Genomic DNA, 10,105 nt, shown 5'->3' with positions numbered 1-10,105 from the left:
GGGGATATGTTTGTTTATTAATTTAATTGATGGTGTTTCATGTGACGTATAAAACTTGCTTTGTAGTTGTATCGTATGACAGCGACTTCTGAAGATTTGATAGGCAAAAGTTTTTTTGGGCCAATGATCGGCTCAGACATACCCTTTTTCTCCCCCCCTCCCTTTTTCGTGATAGCGGGTCAGATATATTCCTTCACGGAGTAAACCAAATTATTGGTGACATCTCAGCTACCGAACGGTGATATACTCTAATTTTATTTCAGAAAACGATTCTTTAAAGAGGGGTGATAGGGGCACACCCCCAACCACACCCTCCACCACACCTCCTCTCCCTCTATAGTGCATTAGGCCTCACATCAAATTTTTAAAAAAATTTGATGTGGTGCCCAATGCACTATAGAGGGAGAGGAGGTGTGGTTAGGGTTGTGACCCTAACATTTCTATTCTTTAAAAGGTTCTAGGAAACATAAAAGGGACTCTAAAAGCAACATTCTCGTGTGTTGCTGCAGCCCCTTCATTTTTTCTCCCATAGTTCAGCCTCAAAAAGTGTGACATCTTATGATGCAGGTTTTTTTAAACAATTTTTACTTATGGACTAAGCATAGAGAGATGATAAAAAGTAAAAAAATCCTAAAATATTCTTACCTACTTTATTCTTTCATGTTAGGTGTATTTAGAATTCTTGTTATATCTATTTAGAGTTCTTGTTAGGTCTAATTTCAGCTCAATTTAATTCATATAAAGTCTAATTTAATTCTTTTTAAGTCTAATTTAAATCATATTATGTCTAATTCAACTTGTTTTAAGTCTAAAGTCTAATTTAATTCTTTTTAAGTCTAATTTAAATCATATTATGTCTAATTCAACTTGTTTTAAGTCTAATTTAATTGGACTTAACATTTAAGTCTAATTTAAATCATATTATGTCTAATTCAACTTGTTTTAAGTCTAATTTAATTGGACTTAACATAAAATTAGAGTTTAAAAAACTAAATTAGACTTAACATAGATTTAAATTAGACTTAAGAGGAATTTAATGTTAGACCCTAGAGGGGGGGTGATTAGGGTCTTATGCTAATCTAATCCGATTAAATGCCAATTAAAAATAATTAACAACTATATTCTTGCAAGATAGGTGTACAATCTATAATGGGCAAGAATATGCAATATACAATACAATATGATATATGTATAGGATATGTAAACTAACACAAGGGGTAAACAATCTAAACAAGATAGTGGATGATATAGAAATGAGCAATGCACAATAGCGATATAAGATATGAACATAAATATGAAAGAACGCCAAAGCACACTCAAACAAGCAATATGATCACGGAGTTCGGACCTTCCGTCCTACGTCTCCGCTCCCCACTCCCGGGGAGAAATCCACTATCACAACCGGGTTTTCTACGCTCACCCGAATAACGTTTACACCTCACAGTGTCGGTTTTCAACGCTCACCGCGGGTTTTCTACGTTCACCCGAATAACGTTTACACCTCACAGTATCGGTTTTCAACGCTCACCGATCAACGTCACTCCTCACACTCGGTTTCTAGCTCACCGAAAACCTCACTACACACTCGGTTTCTAGCTCACCGAAAACCTTACAACACTCACAAAGTAAATACAACAAATTTGTTCTCTACAATAGATGAGAACACAATGTAGCACAACTCAAGGTTACAATCTCTCACCACCCAACTATACTATGTATGAAAGATACAATAAGCTCAATGTGGGTGTGTGTATAACAATGAGTAAGTAAAACTTAACTCAATAAGAACTAGCAATAAGAATTGATATGAAATTCAATAGTAAAAATGCTAGGAAATAGAGTTAAGGAAACTTCTCTATAAACACAAAGAGAGGATGATGAAATGTTGAAGATGAACTCTTCAATAGCTGATTGTAAACTCCTCTTTGTAACAGCAAACCAAAACAAACTTAAACCAAACAAAAACAAGCTTAAACCCTTGTTTAAAACCTTGTTTAAAAACTTCTTTAAAAACTTCTTAGCTTAGTTGAAAAGACATCAGCAATGGGGTATATATACCCACTAGAAATCTCAGCAAAAACCCCCAAAACAAAATGACCAAAAACCCCAGCAAACAGCTCAGAGAAAGAGCCGTTAAAAAGCAACGGCTATATTGTCGGTCGACCGAAAATTCCGTCGGTCGACCGATGAGAGCAAAAACACGAAGAAAACGTTCTGGACCATCGTCGGTCGACCGAAAATTCTGTCGGTCGACCGATTTGAGCTCTCGGTCGACCGGACCGGTCGACCGATGACTCTCTGGAAAAATACTAACGAATGGTCAATTGACCGGTCGACCGAAAACTGACATTCTAGAAAAATCGGTTTTAGAGCTGATTTTAAAACACTGTTTAAAAATATCAAATAAATTCAGAAAAATGTAAAACTTTGGGGAATGATTGTAGACATGATAATACACATGCTACAAAAACTGGTTTTCTAAAAAGACTTCCCAAATGAGAAATATCATCATTTTACAAAATAGTCCAAAACATGAAAACCTGAAAATTGATATTTTGATATTTTGACTTAAACAACATTTTGAAACCTTATGAAATGATTGTATAGACTTGATAAAAGATATAATATGTTGTTATGAAGTCTATAACCTAGAAATGCAATATTTTCATAAAATTGCATATTCTATGCAATATATTCAAAACACTAAATATGATTTCATTAAATATAAGCTTGTTAAAGGTGAAATCATATATAGGCATATAAACATGAAACAAAATAGTATTTTCCAATTCTATTCATTTGTTTCATAGTAAAACTTGAAAACTATCAAACCAAAACATATATGTATATATATAACTATATATATACAAAAACCAAAACGTGTATGTGTGTATATGATTGAGCTTAAAGTACTAACACACATAATATAAATTCCTAAACTAAATTACCCAAGCAATGATCTTGATCTTCAATAAGCTTGACTTGGTAATCTCGCGGATGAAGCTTGAACTTGGATCTTGAACTTTGAATAGCAAGGCTTCACCGACATTCCGCCAACCTCCTTTGGATATGATCGTTGAAGCTCTATTCCATCCATCCTCCAACAACGTTGTTTGTCTACAAAACATAGGAATGCACAAACACTAGACAAACAACATTAGTAATAAATTGTTTGTTAAACATCATCAAAACAAGAAGGCCAACAATCTCCCCCTTTTTGATGATGACAAACAATTTACAAAAAGGAATATATGCATGAAGGAAATGAACATATACAAGATAATAACTCACATGCATATAAACAAACAAGATAGATATACTCACAATATTTCTCCCCCTTTGACAACATCAAAAAGGGGACAAAAGAATTAAGAGAGCGAAAGCTCCCCCTACAAATAAGCATGGGTGAGTATGAAGCAAGTATAGGGATTGCTCCCCCTATCAAAATGCCATATGGAATATATGAAATGAATATCATGGCAAACATATGTGAGCATGCATAAATAATATGCCAAAAATCACTCACATTCAAGAGATAATGAGAACATATATAAATATATCAAGATGAACATATTGTCTCATATCAAAAAAGCCAATGTATAAAATAGATTTATGAAATCAAAAGAAGAGAAACATGAGAATCATGTAAAAAGTTTTCAAATAAAAATTTTAGGCACATATGCATTTTTAGAAGTAGAACATAAATAGTCATTTATAAAAGAAGCTGTATTATTTTGTATGTTCTTTACTTCTAACATGGCATTATCTCTTTCATGAGTTAAACTAGCAACGTTTGAAGTTAAAGAAACATGATCCAATTTTAATTTTTCATTGTTTTCTTTAAGGATCACATTTTCATTAGAAATAGTTTCAAACTTAGATGCTAACAACTCATGATCGGATTTCAAAATTTCATGCTTGCTTTGTAAATTAATGAAATCATTTTGCAATTTGTTAAAGGCATGTAATAATTTTTCACTAGCACAAGCAAGTTCATCATTAGGTAAATCATTTATGGTTTCGAACTCGCAAACCTCACTAGGGCTATCGCCTAGTGGCCGTGTGCATGATGCTCCACATGAACTTGAAGCGGGATCCTCCAAAGCTTGTCGGATCGCCTCCAAGTCTCCTTGATGTGCTTCTATAAATATCCATAAGGTGTAAGCACTATCAAAATGAACAAACTTGTTAGACATAGATGAGTTAAAAGCATTTAACAAATATTCTAACAAAATGTTGTTCATAGTAAACATGCGATGATCATTTTTATTCCACTTGGATTTCTCCAAAATGGGCACAATATAAGCATCATCTATAATTTCCCATAAATCAAAATGTTTAGATCTAACAAATAGTTTAAATCTAACACACCATTGGGCATAGGGGAAATTGTCTAATCTAGGAGCAACACTAGAATCATAGCCTAAACAAGATGCATCATTCATATCCATAATTTGTAAAAATATGCAAGCAAGATACAAATGCAATCAAAACAAGATTAGCACAAAAATATAACTTGGATCTTTAACTCAAGGCGATTAGACCTTAAATCAAAGAGCACCAAGCTCTGATACCAATTGTTAGACCCTAGAGGGGGGGTGATTAGGGTCTTATGCTAATCTAATCCGATTTAAATGCCAATTAAAACTAATTAATAAGTTATCCTAGCAAGTATGAAATACAACAAGAATATAAGCTAGGATAAGCAATATGAACAATGAGATATATCCTATATGATAGAGATATATGCAAGGATATATAAACAACACAAGGGTAAATAATCTAAACAAGATAGTGGATGAAATAGATAATGAGCTAATGACAATGGCGATATAAGATATGAACATAAATATGAATGAACGCCAAAGCACACTCAAACAAGCAATATGATCACGGAGTTCGGACCTTCCGTCCTACGTCTCCGCTCCCCACTCCCGGGGAGAAATCCACTATCAACCGGGTTTTCTACGTTCACCCGAATAACGTTTACACCTCACAGTATCGGTTTTCAACGCTCACCGATCAACGTCACTCCTCACACTCGGTTTCTAGCTCACCGAAAACCTCACTACACACTCGGTTTCTAGCTCACCGAAAACCTTACAACACTCACAATGTAACAAATATAAATTTGTTCTCTACAATAGATGAGAACACAATGAAAGCACAACTCAAAGTTACAATCTCTCACCACCCAACTATACTATGTATGAAAGATACAATAAGCTCAATGTGGGTGTGTGTGTAACAATGAGTAAATAAGATCAAATCAACTAAACTCAAGTATGAAATCTAGCTTAAGAACAATGATAATCAATCAAGTATATAAATGTAAAGCTAGAGTTTGAGTTTAGAAAACTTCTCAATTTGATAACAAGAGATGGAGGGATGATAGTTGGAAGCTCAAACTTCAATAGATAATCTCCTCAAGCTCTTGTGGAATTTGATTCACCAAAACAAACTCTCAATTTGCTTAAAAGCTTTTTAAACACACTTAAACCAAACTAAAACCCTTGTTAAAAACTTTATTAAACTTGATTAAAAACTCTCTTGGTTGGCTTGAGAATTGAAGGCAATAGGATATTTATACCCTCTCATAACTCAGCCAAAAACCCCAAGCAGAAAGACAAAACAGCCCCCAGCAACGGTCAAAAAACTAGCCGTTGGAAGCTGAGAGAATACTCGTCGGTCGACCGGAAAATTCGTCGGTCGACCGAAAATTTTCATCGGTCGACCGGACCGGTCGACCGACAGCTATCTGTCAGCCCAGTGAACTTTTGACCTCAGGTTCGGTCGACCGGTGCGGTCGACCGAAATCTGACACATGAAAAAAACTGTTATCTGATTTTGAAACACTGTTTAAAAATATCAAACAAATTCCAAAAAATGTAAAACTTTGGGGAATGATTGTAGACATGATAATAAACATGCTACAATGACTGGTTTCGAAAAAGGACTTCCCAAATGAAAAATATCATCATTTTGCAAAATAGTCCAAAACACGAAAATGTAAACATGTGAATTTTGATATTTTGGCTAAACCAACTTTTGAAACTTTACAAAATGATTTTATAGACTTGAAGAAAGATGTAAACTATTGTTATGAAGTCTATAAACAATGAATGTAGTATTTTATCAAAATACACATATAATGCACTAAAACATGATTTCATTTAACTAACTAAAATTGATATTGATGAAATCATATATATGCATATGAGTATGAAACAAAAATATGTTTTCTAATTATATTCAATTGTTTCATAGTAAAACTTGAAAACTATCAAACCAAAACATATATGTATATATATAACTATATATATACAAAAACCAAAACGTGTATGTGTGTATATGATTGAGCTTAAAGTACTAACACACATAATATAAATTCCTAAACTAAATTACCCAAGCAATGATCTTGATCTTCAATAAGCTTGACTTGGTAATCTCGCGGATGAAGCTTGAACTTGGATCTTGAACTTTGAATAGCAAGGCTTCACCGACATTCCGCCAACCTCCTTTGGATATGATCGTTGAAGCTCTATTCCATCCATCCTCCAACAACGTTGTTTGTCGTGTGTGTATATTATATTGAGCTTAGAGTATCTAACACACATAATATAAAACCTAAACTAAATATACCAAAGCTTGATCTTGATCTTCAATAGGCTTGACTTGATATATTTGCGGATGAAGCTTGAACTTGATTTGAACTTTGAATAGCAAGGCTTCACCGACATTCCGCCAACCTCCTTTGGATATGATCGTTGAAGCTCTATTCCATCCATCCTCCAACAACGTTGTTTGTCTACAATAAATACTAATACACAAATACTAGACAAACAACATTAGTGGTAAATTGTTTGTTAAACATCATCAAAACAAGAAGACCAACATTTAACATTATTGAAATTAGACTTAAATTTTCGTGTTAGGTCTAATAAAAGCTCGTGTTAAGTCTAATTCATGTTAGGTCAGATAAAAATTCGTGGTAAGTCTAATTTTATGTTAGGTCTAATAAAAGTTCGTGTTAGTTCTAATAAAAGTTCGTGTTAGTTCTATTTTGTGTTCGTGTTAGTTCTAACTCGTGTTAGGTCTAATTGGTGTCCATGTTATTTAGTTCTATTTCGTGTTCATGTTAGAACTAACACGAACACACAGTTCGTGTTAGTTCTAATTCATGAATTATAACTAATACGAACAAGTCCAATTAAATTAGGCTTAAAACAAGTTGTATTAGACATAACATGATTTAAATTAGACTTAAAAAAATTAAATTAGACTTAATATGAATTAAATTGGACTTAATATGAAATTAGACTTAATATTAAATTAGACTTAATATGAATTTAATTGAGCTAAAATTAGACTTAACAAGAACTATAAATAGAACCAACACGAATTCTAAAATGGACATAACATGAAAGAATAGAGTAGATAAGGGCATTTTAGGGTTTTGTACTTTTTATCCTCTCTCTATGCTTAGTTGGTAGGTAATAATTGCTAAAAGAGGACTGCGGCACAATATGTTACACTTCTTGGGGCTGAACCACATAGGACAAAAGCGAAGGGACTGCAGCACATGAAGATGTTGCTTTTGGGGCATTGACACAATTTTCCCAACATAAAAAGAATTAAGACAGCAAGTTCATTTTTTAATTGGAGTGATTCTCTAATTATTTTAATAATAATAGTTAGTATTATATACTTAGGGGCTGTTTGGTTGGCTGGTAAACTAAGAAAAGGAAATCAAAACATTTGACACACTCATGTGAATGTGTTTGATTTTTTTTTCTTGTGTTTGGTTGTGTGAGGAAAAAAGGATATGTTGTGCATGTAGGACACACCCATTAGTAGTCTAGTAACATAATAGTGTCATGGGTCCCAAGTTCAAGGAAACTCATATCCTTTCAAAAAGTCATGAATTGTGCTTAAAAACATGTGAATTGGTCACACAATCTATTTCTCATGGGTAATCTCTCAAACTTAGATTTCTAGTAAATGAACCATTAGGAACCTTAATTCAAATTAGTAGTGAAGACTGTCATGTAAATTAACTAATTACAAAAAACTAAAAAAACTGTATTGAGCATCATATTATATTTCCAAGTTTGGGATTACATTTTTTATTTCTTAATACATCTATAAAGAGATGGATTAGCGAATGCTTTATTTTTGAGAGGTTTACTTGTTTTTATCTGTTTGGTTAGATTGCCTTTGATGTTTTCGATTGTTTATGTGTCTAAAATGAGCTAAATAATGTTCATTTTTCTTCTACATCAACTATTCAGTCAACCTCTCGCTAGGGGTGGATCCCACCTCTGAGGAAGTGATGCCACGTGGCACGAGTTCCTCATAGGTGTTTCATATGACATTATTGACCCTAAGACTAGAGCCAGTGAGTTGAACCATTGGAAAACATCTGCATCAAATTTCCATATTATTTGAGGGAGAGGGATCCATTGGGGCGGTTGGCAGAGGGAGAATTAAGGGAGAAGGAGAAGAGCTATATGGGCCCGTTTGGTTGCTAAAGAGGGCTTGAGAAAGTCTGTCAAAACTGATAAAAACTGTCAGTTTTAACAGGTTTTCTTGCAAAAACGTCACTTTTAGGGGTAAGAGGGGTTGAAATGGGCAGAAAGCCTGCCAAAACTGACAAAAACTGTCAGTTTTGATAGGTGGCGTTTTTGCAAGAAAGCCTGTCAAAACTGACAGTTTTTGTCAGTTTTGGCAGGCTTTCTGCCCATTTCAACCCCTTTTAAACGCAACCAAACGCGCCCTATGTGTATTACTTTGGCTTTCTCGATTTGTTCTGGGATGCAGCTGATGATGGTGATTTGCTTTCATCTATGTGAAAATTTCACAAAAGTCCGCCTAAACCTTTCTCAGCATTTGACAAAACTCTTCCTAAATGTTATAAATTCAAGAAATCCCTAAATTGAAAGAGCAAAAAGTTGTTAAGTTTAACAAAGAGTAAGTTTGTCAAATAAAAATGAGTAATGATGAGCCAATAATTTCTTGATGACATGCATTTAGAATGACGTAATTAATAGTGTTTTGAATGATGCAATTATATATTATTTCATGATGTTCTGTGACAAATTTGGTTAATTGTTAGTTATGTGGTGACACCTATCCTTTGAAATCTTAGATTTGACGCTGCCTCTCGCTAGAAAAAAAAGAAGAACGTTATGAAATAGTGTTTTTAAGAAGTAATTTGCAAGTAATAGACTTCTTTTTCATGAGAGCAAGTTTTTAAGAAGTAATTTGCAAGTAGCAGTCTTCTTTTTTCATCAATTTGATCTTTAAACGATGCATTCAATCAATTAATTGCATTTGATACCGTTACTTCGTACCCTATACCAACGATATGTCAATGGAGCCGCGCGCGCAAACACAGATGTGATGCGCGCACGCAGTCGCACTCAAAGCCTAGCAAAACCTCTCATCCGCGGCGCGCGCGCCCGCCGCGCCCCCTGTGCAAGAAACTACTTCATGCTCTACTAGCAGCAGCCGATCCGCAGTCACGCACGCGGCTCGGCGCCCACGTCATCCCTCCTGCGGGCCACCGGCACGGCGGGCCCGCAGCTTTCCCGTTCTACGATGTCTACCACATGTCACCCTCGACCGCACCGCCCGGCCAACACGTCTCACCGCCGGCCAAACCCCCCTGGCCCCGTTCTCTCGGGCCCAGTCTTTTGATCACTTTAACTGGAGAATTCAGTAAGATCATCTTTTTCCTCGTTTATCATCTTTCGCACGCTTATCTCTGTATGGCTGCTTTGTCGATGGAACATTTCTTCAAAAATTGAACCATTAGTTTTTTATTTTCAAAAAAATGACGTATTTTATCCTATTAATATTTTAATCAAAGCCGACGAGATTTGGATTAGACCAGATTATCACATAATACAAAAATAAAATAGTCGGGTTGCCAACCCCGACTATATATTAGGAGGAGTGTTAACGCCTTAATTAAGGCCTTTAATTAGGGTTTAAACACCCTCCTAATAGTCGGGCGTTTGGCACCGCCCGACTATTTAGCGATAGTGATTAAACCTGCTATCAGCAAATCCGGGTCGGGTTTTGATAAATAAAGAAAAAACGG

Source organism: Asparagus officinalis, chromosome 7 (genome assembly GCF_001876935.1).
Source record: "Asparagus officinalis chromosome 7, Aspof.V1, whole genome shotgun sequence".
NCBI classification, from domain to species: Eukaryota; Viridiplantae; Streptophyta; class Magnoliopsida; order Asparagales; family Asparagaceae; genus Asparagus; species Asparagus officinalis.
This window is presented reverse-complemented; position numbering follows the sequence as displayed.